Source organism: Aethalodelphis obliquidens, unplaced genomic scaffold, assembly GCF_003676395.1.
Source record: "Aethalodelphis obliquidens isolate GAN/ISIS:26980383/991018 unplaced genomic scaffold, ASM367639v1 scaffold8, whole genome shotgun sequence".
NCBI lineage: Eukaryota > Metazoa > Chordata > Mammalia > Artiodactyla > Delphinidae > Aethalodelphis > Aethalodelphis obliquidens.
The window spans coordinates 37,531,296-37,554,497 of record NW_020837952.1 but is presented as its reverse complement, the minus strand read 5'-3'; the positions used below and the strand labels follow the sequence as shown (position 1 = coordinate 37,554,497).

The window sequence follows — 23,202 nt, the reverse complement described above, 5'->3', positions numbered from 1 at the left end:
CCTCTGCATCTCTGTGTCCATCCTCCTTGCTACTCCTTGCTTAGTATGCTCAAGACCTCAGATGGCCATCTGACGACATGATTCTACTTGCTTTTCACCTTACCTTTGCATAGCCAACTGGCCAAATGTTGCATAGCCAACTGGCTCAATTTCCAAACCCCAACGAGAAGAATCAAAAATGTCCTCCTCATCTTTTCTTGTTGGGTCATGCGTAGGTCTCTGGCTGGCCAGTAATGGAGTTACTTCCTCTGGGTCAGGTGTCTGCTGCTGGTTTAGTCAGCTGAGGTTGAGAGTGGAGTGAGGTCATTTGATTCATAGGATTCCTCCTTTTAGGAATTGTGATACCATGAAACACATCTTTTACAGATCATTCTAGAAATAAGCTTTACTGTGGCTCTGAAATAGTGATTATAGTTCTGGTTAGGTTCATTTGGTGCCAGCTAATTTTCTTACCCGCTATTCTAGTTTTTTCCTTCATAGCTTCTGCATTCTCAAGAGTCAGTGGTGTTTTGAAACTTTGGCTGGGTTATAACTTTGATTTACTTAAGTCCCTCCTGTATTCTTATTTACCTCATGACTTTGATGTGTATCTGTTTAGTGCCAGTTTGTGTGGCTAATTTTTTTTTTTTTAATATTTATTTATTTATTTGGCTGCACTGGGTCTTAGTTGCAGCACGTGAGATCTTCGTAGCCGCGTGCAAGATCTTTGTTGTGGCTTGTGGGATCTTCGTTGTGGCATGTGGGACCTTTTTTAGTTGTGGCATTCGGGCTCGTTGTTGAGGCACGTGGGATCTAGTTCCCTGACCAGGGATCGAACCTGGGCCCCTGCATTGGGAGCGTGGAGTCTTAACCACTGGACCACCAGGGAAGTCTCTGTGTGACTAGTCATTTCTCTTCATAGTTTGCAGTTTAAAGGCCTAAGCATGGAGCTCAGCAGTAGTTCATTGTTCACACTGGGGTTTGTTTGTGTGTGTGTGTGTTTTGCCACTGAACCATTTTATTGGTTGCTAGCTAGCTTGTAAATGGCTGCTTTTGGGTCCAGGTGATCACATTTGGTCGATTGGCAGTAGACATGGGGTCATATACCCTGGCTGTCTTGGACTATGTTCTCAATATGGGCTGCGGTAGGATAACTTACTTTGGGATAGATCCATGGCCATTGCTTACACTGTGATTGGTTGACCTATTGAACATGAATAACTTAGTTGCATAGACATCTGTTTAAGTATTGCATGGGTCATAGCAGCAGATGGAATTTAATAAAAACCACATCCTTTCCCTCGTTTCAATGTTTAATATTAGACTATGGTTAAGTTTTACATAAGTATGCTAATATGTTTTTCTAGCGTCTCAGTGATACTTTATTGTGACTTTATTAGCTAAATAATATTTGGAAAGTGTTTTAAGAATTCCTGACTTTGTGTAGTGCTATGCCAAAACACACTCTGTTGTGGGGGATTGATTAAGAGGTAATTGTATTGAATTGGACCTCTGATAAGGAAGTATGGGTTTATTTTGTTCTATAAGACATTAATTTTTCTGATGAAACCTTGTTATATCTGTTTGCAACTTCCAAATATTCAAAGCAATGATTTAGTTTTAAAATAGAATATTTAGAAATAATAAAAGAATATATTTCTGGTTATAAAAATAAATCATGTACATCATGGAAGTCTGAAAAGTTCAGAAAAGGAAAATTGAGAAGAAGCATAGGGCTTGTAGCATAGTGGATGTTTTAACTTTGAGAGCATTTTGTTTAAGTCAGGTGGAATCTCCAGCTCTGTGCATTATTACATTTGTAATCTTAGCTAGCAACTTACTTAGTTTCTTTAACCTTATTTTTCCCCCTTGGTTAAATGGGAACAATTCCTTTAATTTTATCCAAAGGATTGTTGTGATGATTAAATGATATAATGTGAATAAAGATCTTGATGTTGTGCCTGTCACAGAGGTTGTAAGTTAGCTATTATTATTATTAATAGAAAGATATAATATTTCATTTAGCACACTACCAATTGACATTTCTTGAACTAGTGTAAAACTCAAGTTTCTTATGTGCCTGATTTTGAAAGTACAAATGATCTAGGAGAAGTTGATATTCTGAGCTTTATAATAAGATTCATGTCTCTGGGTTATTTTGATTTTGTTAAGTTTTTGAATGTAAAGACATCACATCAAGTAGAGAAATCACTGAATTTGGAATCAAAAGACTTGAGTCCACGTTCTAAATTCTGCTATCAGTGTGATCTTAGGCAAATCATGAGCTTCTCCTGGCTTCACTTTCCTTATCTGTTCAATGAGGGCACCACCTAGGTGATTTTTGAAGTGCTTTTCAGGGTAAAAGTATTAGTTGAAAATCACGGAAGTACCAGGATTTTGAGTCTGCAGACCATTTGCAACCCCAAAGTAGCATTTTAAGTGTTACATAACAAATCCTGATACCTTTTACCCTGTTTCCTAGCCTCTTTGCTGAGAAAAAACACTGTCTTCAGGAAGCAAGGATTCAGTGATAAAATCCCATAGCTCATGTAACATGACTATCACAGCACCTGCCACATAGTGGGCTCCAGAAGAGAGTAGGTCTCCTTTTCTGTTGAGTTCCCTCTGCCACTCCCTTTCCCCAGTGTATAGCCCTTTATGCATGTCTCAAATGCAAGTAAGGTACATTCATTTTAGTGGATGCTTTGGTGTGGGCCATAGATTCCCCTTCAGGATAGAGACACATTCTCTTAGTTGCTTGGGATCATGGCTGCCTCACCCAAGTTTATGTCCCCTTCCTGGAAGCCGCCTGCATTTCATTCCTGGTTAATGGTGGGGGATGAAAAGAATCATCCTCTTGCCTTGATTAGAGACTAACATGAAGGGTCATTCTAGCTTCAGGACTCTTAGTAGGCTTAGCTGAGGCTGCTCTTGCAACTGTTATTGATCAGTACTGTTCAGCTTCTCCCTTGGCCCAGTCATGCTGCCTCTGTGCCTACACAGGTGTTCTTGAGAGCACTCCCCAGTAAACCTGCTTGCAGATATCAATCTCAGACTCTGTTTCCTTGGGAACCTGAATTACGAGTCATCTGCTATTTGGATAGTCTTTCTCAGGGATTTTTGCATCGTAAAAGATGATAATATTCAGGATGGATTTTAATTTTATAAATATTGTGTTCCACTTCTTTGAAACTGACATTCTACATATTTTTTAACAGGAATCCATAGCCAGTAGATTAGGATTTTTGTTAGATTCTGAAGTTTTTACATAGTAGGTCTTCAAGCACATTTTAGGATTTTGAGTATGGCCCACAGATTCTCTGTTTAGGAAATTTTATTATTAGCACCTTTCCCAGCTCAAGTGATTTTAAGACTTAAAAAATGAAAAGTGCCGTGTGAGGGACGGGAGCAGGAGTGTGGGCCATCCTCCCTCTGGGAGGGGTGTAGTTGTCGTTTCCACACACACACCCACCCCACCCCCCGCTCTGAGACAGGTAGGAGGGCTGCGTTGAGCCTTGAAGCCTAGGGTGTGGGCCCAGGTGGAGCCGCTGCAGGTGCAGATCTTGGAGATAGTAGCAAATATTCAGATGAGAACTTTGAAGGCCAAAGTAGAGAAGGGTTGCATGGGAACAGCAGTTGAACATAGGTCAGTTGGTCCTGAGAGATGGGCAAGCACCTTTTTTTTTTTTTAAAAAAACTTTTAATTTTATATTGGAGTATAGCCGATTAACAATGTTGTGATAGTTTCAGGTGCACAGCAAAGTGAGTCAGCCTTTCATATACATGTATCCATTCTCCCCCAGGTTCTGAATTCTTATTTTGATATATTTTTGTGTCTGTCTCTCCATATTTATTGAATCAAGACACTTGATAGCCTAAACTTGCTTAAAATATGTGAATCAATTTTAATTACATGTTAGATATTTAAAAAGTGTTAGATATTAAAGTCTTTTATTCTTTCACTTAATATTGAGTTAATTGTATGATGTCTATAAACCCAATTTAGTTGCTAGTAACTTATCTATAATTAGTTTTGATTGTCTCAGTCTCTTATTGACTAGGCTGCCTTTTTTTTCTGACTTGACTGCTTTCATATACCTATTAATAACCACTAACTAAATTTTAGAGTTTTGAAAGTATGCATAAGAAAGCTAAGCATATATAAAAATTGGAAATATATTTGACTTTGTTTCTATGGGCATGCTTTTAAGTTAGCCAGTTTAAGGCCCACATGAATCATGGAATGAGAATTTTGGAGCTAGAAAGACCCATGATCTTGTCATGTCCCTGTAGTTTGTCATTGAAGAAGTTGAGATTAGAGAAATTAAGTGTCTTGATGGGTATCAGAGAGATGGCCAAGAAATATTTGAGACAGTAGAGAGGATATTGAATTAGGACTTGGAAACCTAAGTTTTAATTGCAACTCTATCGTTAGATAGCATGATGTCAGGTAAGCCAGTTGTACTTTCTAGGGCTTCGTTTCCTCATCTATGGAGTGTTACAGTTGGAACATGATTTCTGAGATGTTTTCCAGCTTTTAAATTTTGATTCTAGGTCTTTTTTTTATGAGTGCACTTAGTAATAATGTAAGTATCTACTACATATAGTATATCTAACAAATGCCAGGCACCGATTTAAACGTTGTATGCATACTATTTCATTTAATCCTCCCAACAGTTCTTTGAGGCTGACATTAGTTCCACTTTACAAATGGGAATTTGGGGCTTACAGAGGTTAAGTACTTTTACAAAGCTTCTAAGTGGGTAAACTGGAAGTTGAATGCAGGTCTGTGTGACTCCAACTACTGTTTTATGAATCAGTATTCCTAGATATAGATGTACTTTTGTTTTGGGGACGCTTGACATGCCCTGCTGAAAACAAGAGCCAATTGCATTTAGATAAGTATATGCTTCTCACCCCCCTTCTCTGGCATACTGTATTGTATGTATCGTAGTCTATGTCACTAGGTTAGGCAGGGAAGACTTAGGATGCGGAAGTATATTGTGTGCTGGCACTTGAGAAATTTTGGAGTAGGCTGGAATCAGGTGCAACGGGGGAATATAGCCTCTTAGAGACACCTTAGAAAGACGAATAGGAATTGCACTCAATTCACCATTAGTAATTTAACAACAGGGGTGACTATTTGATGCTTATTAAAGTTGTAGATGGCTCTAGGTTAGGCGGAACTGCTCACATTTAAAAAAATAGGAATTATTTTCAGTTGAAAGCTGATGTAAATGAATTAGTGTTAAATGTGGTATATTTGTAAAGAAGCTTACTATTGTACATGGTGTTTTTTTTTTTTTTTTTTTTTTGCGGTATGCGGGCCTCTCACTGTTGTGGCCTCTCCCATTGCGGAGCACAGGCTCCGGACGCGCAGGCTCAGCGGCCATGGCTCACGGGCCCAGCCGCTCCGCGGCATGTGGGATCCTCCCAGACCGGGGCACGAACCCGTGTCCCCTGCATTGGCAGGCGGACTCTCAACCACTGCGCCACCAGGGAAACCCGTACATGGTTTTATGATGGATACAAAAGCATCTATGGAGTTACATGGTGGGTCAAGGTCGTACTGCAACAGTCTGAGTAAGTCTTCTACATCAGGATTTGATATAGATTGGGATATATTCGGTTTTAAGAAGAAGGTGGAGAAATGAGAAGGAACTCAGAGGACAAAAAAAAAAAACTAATTACCAAAAATGAGTTGTAAACAAGTTTAAAGTTGTTAGATTTGTAATGGAGATTAGAACAAAGAGTATTAGTGACCATTCTCACGGTTGAAGATTGAGAGCAAGCAGGAAAGGACTTAAGAGACAAATTTTATATGAAGTTTGAGGCTGACAGGAGTTAAGGATTAGGAGTATAGAAGATATAAAGTGAAAAGTAGAAGGTCCTTCCCAGTAATCAGTGCTAATAGTTTCTTGTGTATTTTTCCACAAAGTTTTAATGCATATATCCATTAACATTATACTATATGAATTTGATTTTTTTTCACTTAATATAGTTTGGAGAGCTTTCAGTATCAGCACTTTCAGAACTGCCTCTTATTATTTGTTTATTTTTAATAACTACATTATATTTTATTATATGGATTATTAAAATTTAATCATTTCTCTATTGAAGGACATTTAGTTTGTTTCTAGTTTTGCTAATAAATAACACTGCAGTGAGCATGCTTGCTATACATATATAGGTGGTCCTTTAATGAATTTGTCCACTGGGTAATTTCCTAGCAGTGAGTGAGAGAGTATGCATATTTTTTGTATTTAGTTACACTCCCATAAACAATGTTTGAGAGTGTTGGTTTTGCAATACTCTTTCCACCAATGAGTATTGTCAAAGAAAAAAAATTTTTTGTGGGCTTCCCTGGTGGCGCAGTGGTTGAGAGTCCGCCTGCCGATGCAGGGGACACGGGTTCGTGCCCCGGTCCGGGAAGATCCCACATGCCACGGAGTGGCTGGGCCCGTGAGCCATGGCCGCTGAGCCTGCGCGTCCGGAGCCTGTGCTCCGCAATGGGAGAGGCCACAGCAGCGAGAGGCCCGCGTACCGCAAAAAAACCCCAAAAAACAGTTTTTTGATTTTACTCAAATACCCTGAAAACCAGATTGCCAGTTTAGTCTTCTAGTCTCTTGTTTAACTTAGAAAGTTAAAAAAGAAACAATGGAAAATAGAATAATGTAAATCTTGGAGTAGTTACATTAATTCTTTTTAATGTAATGAGAAGTATTGTGTGTTAGTTAAACTCGGGGGGTATTTTTATTGTGTCCTTACTAGGAAATTTGATGAATACCTCATTCTTTATAAGGCTCCCATCCTCAGAAAGCTTCCTTTTCTCTCTTGTGGAGAAGATATGACATTATATTTACTGTATCTAATTGTGTCTATTGCTGCATAATAAACCATCCCCAAACTTTGGCTTTGGCTTTGGCTTAAAACCACCATCATTTTATTTGCTCTAGATTCTCTAGATCAACAGTTTTGGCTAGGCTAATCTGAATGGTTCTTCTGCTGGTCTCTCTTGGAGTTACTTAATACAGCTGGAGTTATCTGTTGGTTTGATTGGGGTGATAGTCTAACAGCCTCTCTCATATTATTGATAATATTCCTTGGGTCACATGTGTCCAAGGTTAGCCTGGGCTTGTGTGGTGACAGAAGAGTTTCCAGCAATGAGGGAGCATATCCCATTGTGCACTCTACTTGTATGTTATTTGCTACTCTGCCATCAGCCAAGGCAAGTCTCATTGCCAGAGCCCATGTGGGAGAGGATTACACAGGAGAATTGCAAGGGCATTAAAACATAGGTGTGATTCATTGAGAGTCATTACTGTAACAATCTACCACCACTTTCTTCTTCCTTGTATTGGTAAGTGTTACAAGAGAAGTATAAATAAGAGATATAACAGTTTAAAGTAGAGAAAGATTTCTTGTCTAAGGAAAGGTTTTATTGATGTCACTTAAGTTAGAAAGACTGATTCCATCAACAGTTGCAGACTGTTGATTTTCCAGATTTTTAATTTCTTCTACATATATTAACTGACATTTTTCTGTAAAGAACTTTTCAGTTTAAACCAGGGCGATTTGGTTGCCATGAATTTCAGAGTATACTGGATGGTCAGGATAAATGCTTAATTCTTTTTCTTTAATTATGAATTTTCAGAATAAGAATCGATACACTACTCTAGTAGTGATCAATGAGGCTTGCTTATTTGTCTTTTGACTTTCTCTTTCCTTGAGGAAAGAGAACTCATGGATTTTTTTTTTTTGCCTTTTAATTTTTTAATTACTCAGAAAAACTTCATTTTTTTATTTAGCTTTCTGACTCTGTGCTTGTGCTTTGCTTTCAACACTTTCACAACGATTTTATGTTCCTCAGTAAGGAAAGCATGCTTGTTCCTGTCACGGACACATTTAAAACACACATGGAACCACCATAGGCCTGGCTGATAAGTTTTTTCGTTTTAGACAACCTTGTAAGAGCTTTAGGTCTCACAGCACAAACTCCTCAAAGTTGGCCTGGGCACACGCCACATGTGGATTTTGGTGCTTTCCCAACCTTCTTGGTATAAAGGTAAACACCAGGGGTTTGGGACAGCCTGGTTTTGTTAGAGGCTGTATTGTAGGATAGCCTACGATGGTGTCTCAAACACTGGACCATCCTGAATGCCTCTAGGTACCATCCCCGGAAGAGGAAGAAGCACTCATGGATTTTTAAATATATTTCATGAACTCAAGGATTTATATATATTTAGTGGGTTTCAGTCAATTGAAGTCAGTGTGGTTTTTTGGTATGCAAATTGTCCCAGCTTTACCTAGTAGAAGTGCCTTCAAGGTGACTTTTGTCATTTTGACAGGACCCTGTTAGTGTTTGATAACTTCCTTGCTTTTTGGCACAACATGTGCCAGGTTCATCTAGTAAAATTTCTCCTCCAGGCTGGAATCATCCATTTCTCCAAAGAGTCCTGGTTCCTTTTAATGGGGAATGCTATTTAAATACCACTGTCTGGGCACTTAGGGTTCTCATTGCTTCTGTGTTGTCATTGCTTTTAAGCATTTAAGATAAGAACTAGGAGATATATATATATATATATATATATATATATATATACACACACACACACGTACATATGGACAGATTTAAAAAGCAAAACAACATGAGTTCAAATTAAAGTATTTTTTCCTTCTTTGAGTTTGTATTTTGAAATTTTATACTGAACATCTTGGCTCTTAACGTTAACATAATTATTTTTTCCTAAAAATATATATAACATAGCTTTAAAATAACAATACTAATATTACTGTTAATAAGCTTACTGAATCAGTTTTACTAATTTTTTTTAGCAATTCTTTTTGTCCTTATACTATAGCTCGCTAAGTCTATAAAGTCAAAACATTGTGTTCTTAAAACACTTGAAATAATTATATTCTTTGTGTGGCTATAGCATTAACTTGAGATTCAGTTAGGTTTAAAATTTAAAAAAAAATTAAAAATTGTAACATGAAATTTAGCATTTTTATCATTTTAAAGTATAAAGTTTAGTGGCATTAAGTACATTCATATTGTTGTGCAACCATTACAACTATCTATTTCCAGAATGTTTTTATCATTCCCAAACTGAAATTCTGTACCATTAAACAACTCCTTATTCCCCCTATCCCAGCCTTTGGCAACCACTGTTTTGCTTTCTGTCTCTATGAATTTGATTATTCTAGGTGCTCATATTAGTGGAGTCATACATATTGGTCCTTCTGTGTCTGGCTTATTTCACTTAGACTAATGCTTCCTGGGTTCATCCATGTTGTAGCATGTATTAGAATTTCCTTCCTTTGAAAGGCTGAATAATATTCTACTGTATGCATATACCACATTTTGTTTATCCATACATCTATTGGTAGACATTTGGGTCGTTTCCACCCTTTAGCTATTGTGAATGCTGCGATGAACATTGGTGTACAGATATCAATTCGAGTTCAGTTAGACTTTAGCTGAGGTTTTAAATAAATGAGGATTATTATTAACTAAGCTAGAGAACATAGGAGGAAAAGAAAACTTTTTCCCTGGGGTGGTAAAGGGTTGAGATACGTGGTTTGATTTTGGAAATGATTCATTTGAGGTGCTTTGGGAAATCAATTAGTCTCTCTTTTATAGTCCAGGTGAGAGATGATGACGTCTTGAACTGAGTTAATGGCAAAGGAGATGAAGAAAGGATAGATTCAAAATTTATGTAGGTGATTCAATTAACTTGGTGATTGGATGTGAAGGTTGAGAAAGAGGGGAGTTAAGGGTAATGCTTTGGATTTAAACAAGCTGGGTATGTGATGTTTCTGTAAGTTTAGGTAGAGAATGCAGATGGATAAAAGGTTTATGAGAACAGATAATGAATTTGGTTTTGAATAAAATGACTGTAGTGTGCTTTCACGCCACTCTGGTAGTGATATTTAGCAGGAAAGGAAAATATGAATTTGAAGTTCAGCAGAGATCTGGATTAGATTTAGAATTTTATTTTTGTCTGCATTGGGGGATAAGTAAAGTTAAGGGAATAAGTGAGATCACCTAACAGTGTATGGTAAGCTGAGAGGTTGAACATGAAAATTCCCTGGAAGCCCTGGAATACTTTCCATGAAATAAGAAAATTGTCATTTGCAAATATACCTTTTCAGTTCATCTGTATGTGCAAAGTTCTTAGTTCTTAATAGTAAGAAAGAGGTAGTGAGGGCCCTAAGAAATCTTTGATTATTCATTTATAGTACAAGGATCAGGTAATGTATTTAAAGCACCCTTCTTTTTTTTTTTTGATAGATTTATTTGTTTTATTTTTGGCTGCATTGGGTCTTCATTGTTGTGCGCGGGCTTTCTCTAGTCGCAGCGAGTGGAGCCTACTTTTCATTGTGGTGTGTGGGCTTCTCATCGCTGTGGCTTCTCTTTTTGCGGAGCGCGGGCTCTAGGTGCGCCTGCTTCAGTATTTGTGGCACGTGGGCTCAGTAGTTGGGGCTTGTGGGCTCCAGAGTGCAGGCTCAGTAGTTGTGGCATGCAGGCTTAGTTGCTCCAGGGCATGTGGAGTCTTCCCAGACCAGGGCTCAAACCCGTGTCCCCTGCCAATCCGCATTGGCAGGCGGATTCTTAACCACTGTGCCACCAGGGAAGTCCCCAAAACACCCTTCTTAAGGTCTGAATATAACAGATGGCTTTTCAAACTTCTTGAATTTGTGAAAATTTTCCTAATTGGTCTTTATGGTGGGAGGAGGGTGAAACAGTGACAAAATCAATGCTGAAAGTTACATTTTATAAGAAATCCTTGTCGATGTCTTGTAAGTCTCCAAGGTTTTGAGGTTGTATGTCATTTAATTTCTAATACTTGTATCCTTTCCAGTTTCAGAAATAATTTTGCTAAGTATAAGGTGTGTTTAGTATCTTACAACAATTTTTTTTCAAAGATTTTCGTAAAAGCAATATTTTATTTCTAGTCAACTCACCTTTTTCTGGCAATTAATGTGTTACTAACTCAGCTTCTGCTGGTTTGCCTTGTTCCCTTTCTAGTTTCAGCTAGAGTGGTATGGGTTGTGCATTTGCTTATTAAGCATTTACTACATCTCTTCTGTGTGCAAAGACGAGTTATCCTTTTAGTTGGTTTTAGTGCTTTGAAGATAGGTATGATTTAGAGATGAGGTTCTTTATTTTTAGTAGCAATTAGGTTGTAAAACTGAGTTATGTTCTCAATGAAATTATTGCTCTCTTCCTGCTTGACCTTCTCTGTAGTGAAGTCATATGTAGGCGGAGAGTTATATGTAGGGAGAATATGTTGAGTTTGGAAGCTCTGACTCAGTATATCACCAGATATTAGAAAAACTTTTGTTATTCATCTATAAAATAGGTGTTTTTTATATGCTGCTAGATGTTTGTTTTGATTGTTTTTCTTTGCTATTAGATTTTCAGTCATAATTGGAAGACATAGCTATTGGTTGCTTTGGATTACAGCAGTGTAGTTATGATTCTTACAAGTAGATTTTTAAAGTTGTATTTAATAAACTAGTCTGAAATAGATAAAATGCATTTTAAAGAAACTTCATGTTGTTAAAACTTCTTTGATAGTGATACTACCTTTCAAGGTATTGCGTACAGTGAATAGTAACTTTTTTTTTTTTTTTTTTTTTAACATCTTTATTGGGGTATAATTGCTTTACAATGGTGTGTTAGTTTCTGCTTTATAACAAAGTGAATCAGTCATACATAAACATATGTTCCCATATGTCTTCCCTGTTGCGTCTCCCTCCCTCCCACCCTCCCCATCCCACCCCTCCAGGCTGTCACAAAGCACCGAGTCAATATCCCTGTGCCATGCGGCTACTTCCCACTAGCTATCTACCTTACTGCGTTTGTTAGTGTGTATATGCCCATGACTCTCTCTCGCCCTGTCACAGCTCACCCTTCCCCCTCCCCATAACCTCAAGTCCGTTCTCTAAGAGGTCTGCGTCTTTATTCCTGCTTTACCCCTAGGTTCTTCATGACATTTTTTTCTTAAATTCCATATATATGTGTTAGCATACGGTATTTGTCTTTTTCTTTCTGACTTACTTCACTCTGTATGACAGACTCTAGGTCTATCCACCTCATTACAAATAGCTCAATTTCGTTTCTTTTTATGGCTGAGTAATATTCCATTGTATATATGTGCCACATCTTCTTTATCCATTCATCCGATGACGGGCACTTAGGTTGTTTCCATCTCCGGGCTATTGTAAATAGAGCTGCAATGAACATTTTGGTACATGACTCTTTTTGAATTTTGGTTTCCTCAGGGTATATGCCCAGTAGTGGGATTGCTGGGTCATATGGTAGTTCTATTTGTAGTTTTTTAAGGAACCTCCATACTGTTCTCCATAGTGGCTGAACCAATTCACATTCCCACCAGCAGTGCAAGAGGGTTCCCTTTTCTCCACACCCTCTCCAGCATTTATTGTTTCTAGATTTTTTGATGATGGCCATTCTGACTGGTGTGAGATGATATCTCATTGTAGTTTTGATTTGCATTTCTCTAATGATTAATGATGTTGAGCATTCTTTCATGTGTTTGTTGGCAGTCTGTATATCTTCTTTGGAGAAATGTCTATTTAGGTCTTCTGCCCATTTTTGGATTGGGTTGTTTGTTTTCTTGTTATTGAGCTGCATGAGCTGCTTGTAAATTTTGGAGATTAATCCTTTGTCGGTTGCTTCATTTGCAAATATTTTCTCCCATTCTGAGGGTTGTCTTTTGGTCTTGTTTATGGTTTCCTTTGCTGTGCAAAAGCTTTGAAGTTTCATTAGGTCCCATTTGTTTATTTTTGTTTTTATTTCCATTACTCTAGGAGGTGGGTCAGAAAGGATCTTGCTTTGATTTATGTCATAGAGTGTTCTGCCTATGTTTTCCTCTAAGAGTTTGATAGTTTCTGGCCTTACATTTAGGTCTTTAATCCATTTTGAGCTTATTTTTGTGTATGGTGTTAGGGAGTGATCTAATCTCATACTCTTACATGTACCTGTCCAGTTTTCCCAGCACCACTTATTGAAGAGGCTGTCCTTTCTCCATTGTACATTACTGCCACCTTTATCAAAGATAAGGTGTCCATATGTGCATGGGTTTATCTCTGGGCTTTCTATCCTGTTCCATTGATCTAGCTTTCTGTTTTTGTGCCAGTACCATACCGTCTTGATGACTGTAGCTTTGTAGTATAGTCTGAAGTCAGGGAGCCTGATTCCTCCAGTTCCTTCTTTCGTTCTCAAGATTGCTTTGGCTATTCGGGGTCTTTTGTGTTTCCATACAAATTGTGAAATTTTTTGTTCTAGTTCTGTGAAAAATGCCAGTGGTAGTTTGATAGGGATTGCATTGAATCTATAGATTGCTTTGGGTAGTAGAGTCATTTTCACAATGTTGATTCTTCCAATCCAAGAACATGGTATATCTCTCCATCTATTTATATCATCTTTAATTTCTTTCATCAGTGTCTTATAATTTTCTGCATACAGGTCTTTTGTCTCCTTAGGTAGGTTTATTCCTAGATATTTTATTCTTTTTGTTGCAATGGTAAATGGGAGTGTTTTCTTGATTTCACTTTGAGATTTTTCATCGTTAGTATATAGGAATGCCAGAGATTTCTGTGCATTAATTTTGTATCCTGCCACTTTACCAAATTCATTGATTAGCTCTAGTAGTTTTCTGGTAGCATCTTTAGGGTTCTCTATGTATAGGATTATGTCATCTGCAAACAGTGACAGCTTTACTTCTTCTTTTCCAATTTGGATTCCTTTTATTTCCTTTTCTTCTCTGATTGCTGTGGCTAAAACTTCCAAAACAATGTTGAATAATAGTGGTGAGAGTGGGCAACCTTGTCTTGTTCCTGATCTTAGTGGAAATGCTTTCAGTTTTTCACCATTGAGGATGATGTTTGCTGTGGGCTTGTCATATATGGCCTTTATTATGTTGAGGAAAGTTCCCTCTATGCCTACTTTCTGCAGGGTTTTTATCATAAATGGGTGTTGAATTTTGTCAAAAGCTTTCTCTGCATCTATTGAGATGATCATATGGTTTTTCTCCTTCAATTTGTTAATATGGTGTATCACGTTGACTGATTTGCGTATATTGAAGAATCCTTGCATTCCTGGAATAAACCCCACTTGATCATGGTGTATGATCCTTTTAATGTGCTGTTGGATTCTGTTTGCTAGTATTTTGTTGAGGATTTTTGCATCTATGTTCATCAGTGATATTGGCCTGTAGTTTTCTTTCTTTGTGACATCCTTGTCTGGTTTTGGTATCAAGGTGATGGTGGCCTCGTAGAAGGAGTTAGGGAGTGGTCCTCCCTCTGCTATATTTTGGAAGAGTTTGAGAAGGATAGGTGTTAGCTCTTCTCTAAATGTTTGATAGAATTCGCCTGTGAAGCCATCTGGTCCTGGGCTTTTCTTTGTTGGAAGATTTTTAATCACAGTTTCAATTTCAGTGCTTGTGATTGGTCTGTTCATATGTTCTATTTCTTCCTGATTCAGTCTTGGCAGGTTGTGCATTTCTAAGAATTTGTCCATTTCTTCCAGATTGTCCATTTTATGGGCATAGAGGTGCTTGTAGTAATCTCTCATGATCTCTTTTATCTCTGCAGTGTCAGTTGTTACCTCTCCTTTTTCATTTCTAATTCTATTGATTTGAGTCTTCTCCCTTTTTTTCTTGATGAGTCTGGCTAGTGGTTTATCTATTTTGTTTATCTTCTCAAAGAACCAGCTTTTAGTTTTATTGATCTTTGCTATTGTTTCCTTCATTTCTTTTTCATTTATTTCTGATCTGATTTTTATGATTTCTTTCCTTCTGCTAGCTTTGGGGTTTTTTTGTTCTTCTTTCTCTAATTGCTTGAGGTGCAAGGTTAGGTTGTTTATTCGAGATGTTTCCTGCTTCTTAAGGTGGGCTTGTATTGCTATAAACTTCCCCCTTAGAACTGCTTTTGCTGCATCCCATAGGTTTTGGGTCGTTGTGTCTCCATTGTCATTTGTTTCTAGGTATTTTTTGATTTCCTCTTTGATTTCTTCAGTGATCTCTTCATTATTAAGTAGTGTATTGTTTAGCCTCCATGTGTTTGTATTTTTTACAGATCTTTTCCTGTAATTGATATCTAGTCTCATGGCGTTGTGGTCAGAAAAGATACTTGATACAATTTCAATTTTCTTAAATTTACCAAGGCTTGATTTGTGACCTAAGATATGATCTATCCTGGAGAATGTTCCATGAGTACTTGAGAAAAATGTGTATTCTGTTGTTTTTGGATGGAGTGTCCTATAAATATCAATTAAGTCCATCTTGTTTAATGTATCATTTAAAGCTTGTGTTTCCTTATTTATTTTCATTTTGGATGATCTGTCCATGGGTGAAAGTGGGGTGTTTAAGTCCCCTACTATGAATGTGTTACTGTCGATTTCCCCTTTTATGGCTGTTAGTATTTGCCTTATGTATTGAGGTGCTCCTATGTTGGGTGCATAAATATTTACAATTGTTATATCTTCTTCTTGGATCGATCCCTTGATCATTATGTAGTGTCCTTCTTTGTCTCTTTTAATAGTCCTTATTTTAAAGTCTATTTTGTCTGATATGAGAATTGCTACTCCAGCTTTCTTTTGGCTTCCATTTGCATGAAATACCTTTTTCCATCCCCTTACTTTCAGTCTGTATGTGTCTCTAGGTCTGAAGTGGGTCTCTTGTAGACAGCATATATAAGGGTCTTGTTTTTGTATCCATTCAGCTAATCTGTGTCTTTTGGTGGGAGCATTTAGTCCATTTACATTTAAGGTAATTATAGATATGTATGTTCCTATTCCCATTTTCTAAATTGTTTTGGGTTCGTTATTATAGGTCTTTTCCTTCTCTTGTGTTTCTTGCCTAGAGAAGATCCTTTAGCATTTGTTGTAAAGCTGGTTTGGTGGTGCTGAACTCTCTCAGCTTTTGCTTGTCTGTAAAGGTTTTAATTTCTCCATCAAATCTGAATGAGATCCTTGCTGGGTAGAGTAGTCTTGGCTGCAGGTTTTTCTCCTTCATCACTTTCAGTATGTCCTGCCACTCCCTTCTGGCTTGTAGGGTTTCTGCTGAGAGATCAGCTGTTAACCTTATGGGGATTCCCTTATGTGTTATTTGTTGTTTTTCCCTTGCTGCTTTTAATATGCTTTCTTTGTATTTAATTTTTGACAGTTTGATTAATATGTGTCTTGGCGTATTTCTCCTTGTATTTATCTTGTATGGGACTCTCTGTGCTTCCTGGACTTGATTAACTATTTCCTTTCCCATATTAGGGAAGTTTTCAACTATAATCTCTTCAAATATTTTCTCAGTCCCTTTCTTTTTCTCTTCTTCTTCTGGAACCCCTATAATTCAAATGTTGGTGCGTTTAATGTTGTCCCAGAGGTCTCTGAGACTGTCCTCAGTTCTTTTCATTCTTTTTTCTTTATTCTGCTCTGCAGTAGTTATTTCCACTATTTTATCTTCCAGGTCACTTATCCGTTCTTCTGCCTCAGTTATTCTGCTATTGATCCCATCTAGAGTACTTTTAATTTCATTTATTGTGTTGTTCATCGTTGCTTGTTTCATCTTTAGTTCTTCTAGGTCCTTGTTAACTGATTCTTGCATTTTGTCCAATCTATTGTCCATTCTATCTCCAAGATTTCGGATCAACCTTACTATCATTATTCTGAATTCTCTTTCAGGTAGACTGCCTATTTCCTCTTCATTTGTTAGGTCTGGTGCATTTTTATCTTGCTCCTTTATCTGCTGTGTGTTTTTCTGTCTTCTCATTTTGCTTATCCTACTGTGTTTGGGGTCTCCTTTTGCAGGCGGCAGGTTTGTAGTTCCTCCTGTTTTTGATGTCTGTCTCCAGTGGTTAAGGTTGGTTCAGTGGGTTGTGTAGGCTTCCTGGTGGAGGGGACTAGTGCCTGTGTTGTGGTGGATGAGGCTGGATCTTGTCTCTCTAGTGGGCAGGTTCACGTCTGGTGGTGTGTTTGGGGGTGTCTGTGGCCTTATTATGATTTTAGGCAGCCTCTCTGCTAATGGGTGGGGTTGTGTTCCTGTTTTGCTAGTTGTTTGGCATAGGTTTTCCAGCACTGTGGCTTGCTGGTCGTTGAGTGAAGCTGGGTGCTGGTGTTAAGATGGAGGTCTCTGGGAGATTTTCGCCGTTTGATATTATGTGGAGCTGGGAGGTCTCTTGTTGATCAGTGTCCTGAAGTTGGCTGTCCTACCTCAGAGGCAGAGCCCTGCCTCCTGGCTGGAGCACCAAAAGCTTTTCATCCACAGGCTCAGGATAAAAGGGAAAAAGAAGTAGAGGGAATTAGTAGAAGTATGAGGAAAGAAAGAAGGAAAGGAGGGTAGGAAGGAAGGAAGAAAGAAAGAAAGAAGCAAAGAAGGAAAGAAGGCAAGAAGGAAAGAAAGGAGGGAGGGAGGGAGGAAGGAAGGAAGGAGGGAAAGAAGGAAAAAAGACAGAAAGAAAGAAGATACAGTAAAAATAAAATAAAGTATAATAAAGTTATTGAATTAAAAAATTCTTATTTAGAAAAAAAAAAAAAAAAAAAGGGACGGAAAGAACCTTAGGACAAATGTTGGAAGCAAAGCTATACAGACAAAATCTTACACAGAAGCATACACATACACCCTCACTAAAAGAGGTAAATGGGGAAAAATCCTAAATCTTTCTGTCAGAGACCACCTCCTCAATTTGGGATGATTCGTTGTCTAAAGGAGGGAAGGAAGGACAGAAAGAAAGAAAGAAAGAACGAAGGTAAAGTATAATAAGGTTATTAAAATTAATTATTAAGGAAAAAAAATTAAAAAAAAAAAAAAAAAAACATGGACGGATAGAACCCTAGGACAAATGGTGGAAGCAAGACTATACAGACAAGATCTCACACAGAAGCATACACATACACATTCACAAAAAGAGGAAAGGGGAAAAAATCATAGATCTTGCTCCTAAAGTCCACTTCCTTAATTTGGGATGATTGGTTGTCTATTCAGGTATTCCACAGATGCAGGGTACATCAAGTTGATTGTGGAGCTTTAATCCGCTGCTTCTGAGGCTGCTGGGAGAGATTTCCCTTTCTCTTCTTTGTTCTCACAGCTCCCAGGGCTAAGCTTTGGATTTGGCCCTGCCTCTGCGTGTAGATCGCTGGAGGGCGTCTGTCTTTTGCTCAGACAGGATGGGGTTAAAAGAGCCGCTGATTGGGGGCTGTGGCGCACTCAGGCCGGCGGGGACGGAGGGGCACAGAGTGCGGGGCGGGCCTGCGGTGGCAAAGGCCGGCGTGACTTTGCACCAGCCTGAGGCGCGCTGTGCGTTCTCCCGGGGAAGTTGTCCCTGGATCCCGGGAACCCGGCAGTGGCGGGCTGCACAGGCTCCGCGGAAGAGGGGCGTGGAGAGTGACCCGTGCTCGCACACAGGCCCCTCGGTGGCGGCAGCAGCAGCCCTAACCTCTCCCGCCCGCCTCTGGGGTCCGCGCTTTCAGCCGCGGCTTGCGCCCGTCTCTGGATTCCGCGCTTTCAGCCGCGGCTCGCGCCCGTCTCTGGATTCCGCGCTTTCAAGCCGCGGCTCGCGCCCGTCTCTGGGGTCCGCGCTTTCAGCCGCGGCTCGCGCCCGTCTCTGGGGTTCGCGCTTTTAGCCGCGGCTCGCGCCCGTCTCTGGAGTTCCTTTAAGCAGCGTTCTTAAACCCCTCTCCTCACGCCCCAGGAAACAAAGAGGGAAGGAAAAGTCTCCTGCCTCTTCTGCAGGTGCAGGGTTTTCCCCGGACTCCCTCCCGGCTAGCTGTGGTGCACTAACCCCTTCAGGCTGTGTTCAAGCCGCCAACCCCAGTCCTCTCCCTGCGCTCCGGCCTCAGCTCGCAGCCCCGCCCGCCCCAGCGGGTGAGCAGACAAGCCTCTCGAGCTGGTGAGTGCCGGTCGGCACCGATCCTCTGTGCGGGAATCTCCCCGCTTTGCCCTCCGCACCCGTTGCTGTGCACTCCTCCGCAGCTTCGAAGCTCCCCCCTCCGCCTCCCGCAGTCTCCGCCCGCGAAGGGGCTTCCTAGAGTGTGGAAACTTTTCCTCCTTCACAGCTTCCTCCCACTGGTGCAGGTGCCGTCCCTAGTCTTTTGTCTCTGTTTTTTCTTTTGCCCTACCCAGGTACATGGGGAGTTTCTTGCCTTTTGGGAGGTCTGAGGTCTTCTGCCAGCCTTCAGTAGGTGTTCTGTAGGAGTTGTTCCACGTGTAGATGTATTTCTGGTGTATCTGTGGGGAGGAAGGTGATCTCCGCGTCTTACTCTTCCGCCATCTTCCGCCTTCTCCAATAGTAACTTTTTTTTCCCCAGTTAAGTGCTGTTCTTTCTTCAAAAACTTGTATGTGATTTTTGAAAGTAGTTTTTGGAGAGATTAATGCTGCTTTATGTTGATCTTATAGTTGTTGGTAGTAGGAATGTATTTTTATATTATCAACAACCTAAGGTAGCCAAATATATTGCAGGCATCTATTCTTATTTGGTTGAAATAAATACTTTGAATACCATATAATGTTTTTCCCCCATGTTTTCAAATTTTGATCTGTTTGGCTGACACCACTAAGCATTAATGATAGGTGTTTGATAACTCTAATCATTTGGATCTTTTGCTAGCCCAAATATTTTTTAATTAAAAAAATCTGAAAATTAAAAAAAAATATGACCACACTAATAAAAATTTTTGAGAGGAGATGGGTAGGTGGTTAACTAAATCATCAGCACAAATCTTATTCTTTCAGCAACATAGAGGAAAAGTAGTAATTACAAAAATAGCCCTGATGTAAAACACATCAATCTTCTGTGACCTTTCAATCTGTGTTTATATCTTTGCATAACTGAAATCATAATATATCCAAACTTCGTATTTTGCCTGTCTTACAAATTCAACATTATATCACATGTGTTATAATTTCTTTGCACAATCTTCACCCTTGTCACTTTTAAAAACAATTTAAAAAATTAAAAAAATTTTTTGGCTGTGCAGCGTGGTATGCGGGACCCTAGTTTCTTCACCAGGGATTGAACCTATGCCCCCTGCAGTGGAAGTGTGGAGTCTTAACCACTGGACTGACAGGGAAGTCCCCCACCCTTGTCATTTTTAATTGTCAGTTTTGTTGAGTTGGGTATGTCACAATTTAGTTAACCTGTTCTTTGTTTTAAACATAGTTTGCTTGTAGTTTTTCACTTAAAATTTTTAAGAATTATATGTTTCAGGTGTATAGCATTATGATTTGACATCTGTGTACACTACAAAGTGATCACCACCACAAGTCTAGTTGCTACCCATCACCATACAGTTGACCCCCTTTATCCATTTTGCCCACTTCCCAACTCCCTTTCCTTCTGGTAACCACTAATCTGTTCTCTGTATCTATGAGTTTGTTTTAGTTTTATTTTATTTGTTCATTTGTTTTTTTTTTTTTTTAGATTCTGTGTATGAGCAAAATCATATGGTATTTGTTTTTCTCTGTCTGACTTATTTCATTTAGCATAATACCTTCAAGGTCCATCCATGTGGTCACAAATGGCAGAATTTCATTCTTTTTTTATGGCTGAGGAGTAGTCCAGTGTGTGTGTGTGTGTGTGTGTGTGTGTGTGTATGTATGTGTATGCCATTTCTTCTTTATCCATTCATCCTTAATGGACACTTAGTTTTTTTTCATATCTTGGCTGTTGTAAATAATGCTGTAATGTATAAGGGTGCATGTATCTTTTTGAATGAGTGGTTTTGTGTTTTGCAGATAAATAGGCAGAAGTGAAACAGCTGGGTCATATGGCAGTTCTAGTCTTAATTTTTTGAGTAACCTCCATACTGTTTTTCATAGTGCCTGCACAATTTATAGTCCCACCACTAGTTCAGGGTTCCTTTTTCTCCACACCCTCTCAAACATTTATTTCTTGTCTTTTCTGACAAGTGTGAGGTGATATCTCATTGTGGTTTTGATTTCCATTTCCCTAATAATTAGTGATCGTGAACATCCTTTCATGTGCCTGTTGGCCGTCTGTGTGTCTTCTTTGGAAAAATGTCTGTTCACGTCCTCTGCTCATTTTTTGATTTGGTGGTTTTTTTGTTGTTGAGTTGTATGAGATTTTTGTAGATTTCAGATATTAACCCCTTATCCAATATATGACATTTGCAAATGTCTTCTCCCATACAGTAGATTGCCTTTTTGTTTTGATGATGGTTTCCTTTGCTGTACAGAAGCTTTTTAGTTTGATATAATCCCATTTGTTTATTTTTGCTTTTCTTTCACTTGTCTTTGGAGTCAGAGCCATAGAAACATTGCTAAGACGGATATCAATAAATGTTAACCAGACTTATTGTGGTGATCATTTTGCAACATATACAAATACTGAATCATTATGTTGTACACCTGAAACTAATATAATGTTATATGTCAAATATATCTCAAAAATTATAAAAAAAACTCAATTAAAAATAAATAATTCATAAAAAACAAAAACAAAATAAAACTCACTGCTTAAATGACAAAAAAAAAGACTGATATCAGTGAAGTTTTCTTCTAGAAATTTCATGGTTGCAGGTCTTACATTCAAGTCTTTAATCCATTTTGAGTTACTTGTTTCATTCTTTTGCATGTGGCTGTCCGTTTTCCCCAGCCCCATTATTGAATAGATTATCTTTTCTCCATGGTATATTCTTTGCTCTTTTGTTATAAATTAATTGTCATATATGTGTAGGTTTACATTTTTGGACTCTCAGTTCTGTTTCATTGATCTGTGTGTCTGTTTTTGTGTCAGTACCATACTGTCTTATTACTGTAGCATTATAGTATAGTTTGAAATCAGGGAGTGTGATACCTCCAAGCTTTTTTCTTCTTTCTCAAGATTATTTTGACTATTTGGGATTTTTCTGTGGTTCCATACACATTTTAGAATTATTTGTTCTAGTGCTGTGAAATATGCTGTTGGAATTTTGATAGGGATTGCACCAATGTAGATTGCTGTGGGTAGTATGGACATTTTAACAATATTAATTCATCCAATCCATGAACACAGAATATCTTTCCATTTGGTTGTGTCTTCAGCTTCATTCTTCAGTGTCTTACAGTTTTAACTGTAACAGGTCTTCCACCTCCTTGGTTGAATTTATTCTTAGGTATTTTACTCTTTTTGATGCAGCCATACATGGGATTGTTTTATTAATTTCTCCTTCTTTTTCTTTTTTGGCCGTGCCATGGCACGCGGGGATCTTAGTTCTCCAACGAGGGATCAAACCCGTGCCCCCTGCAGTGGAAGTGTGGAGTCTTAACCACTGGACTGCCAGGGAAGTCCCTTAACTTCTCTTTGTGATAGTTTGTTGTTGGTGTGGAAATGCCACAGACTTCTGTATGTTGATTTGGTACCCTGTGACTTCACTAAATTCATTTATTATATTATTAGTACTGACATTGTGTGCGTGTGTGTGTGTGTGTGTGTGTGTGTGTATGTGTGTATGTGTAGTCTTTAGGGTTTTCTATATGTATCATGTCATCTGCAAATAGTGACAGTTTTACTTTCTGATTTAGAAACCTGTTATTTCCTTTTTTTTTCTAATTGCTTTGGCTAGGACTTCCAATGCTATGTTGAAAATAAGTGACAATAGTGGGCATCCTTGTCTTGTTTACTGATCTTAGAGGAAAAGCTTTCAGTTTTTCATTGTTTAGTGTGATACTAGCTGTGGATTTGTCATATATGGCCTTTATTATGTTAAGGTATATTTCCTCTCTACCTACTTTGTTGATAATTTTTATCATAAATTGATGTTGAATTTTGTCAGATGCTTTTTCTGCATCTATTGAGATGACCATATAATTTTTATCCTTCATTTTGTTAATGTGATGTATCATGTTGATTGATTTGTGGATGTTGAACCATCCTTTCATCCCTGGAATAAATTCCACTTGATCATGGTGTATGCTTCTTTTAATGCATTGTTGGATTCAATTTGCTAACATTTTGTTGAGGATTTTTGCATCTGTGTTCATCAAGGATATTGGCTTGTAATTTTCTTTTTTTGTGGTCTTCCTTGTCTGCTTTTGGTATCAGGTTAACGCTGGCTTCATAGAATGTGTTTGGAAGCCTTCCCTTCTTTTCAGTTTTTTGAAGAATTTGAGAAGGATAGGTATTAAATCTTTGAATGCTCTAGAATTCGCCAGTAAATCTGTCTGCTCTGGGCTTTGATTTGTTGGGAGATTTTTGATTACTGT

At 38.5% G+C, this 23,202-nt stretch overlaps 1 protein-coding gene and 1 pseudogene across 4 annotated transcripts in view; one reads left to right on the top strand and one right to left on the bottom strand.

Annotated features, from left to right (window-relative positions):
• Positions 1–23,202, top strand: part of EEA1 (early endosome antigen 1) — a 137,923-nt gene that overhangs the window by 12,309 nt on the left and 102,412 nt on the right. The window lies entirely within an intron of this gene.
• LOC113620832 (60S ribosomal protein L34 pseudogene) lies at positions 7,728–8,269 on the bottom strand (annotated as a pseudogene).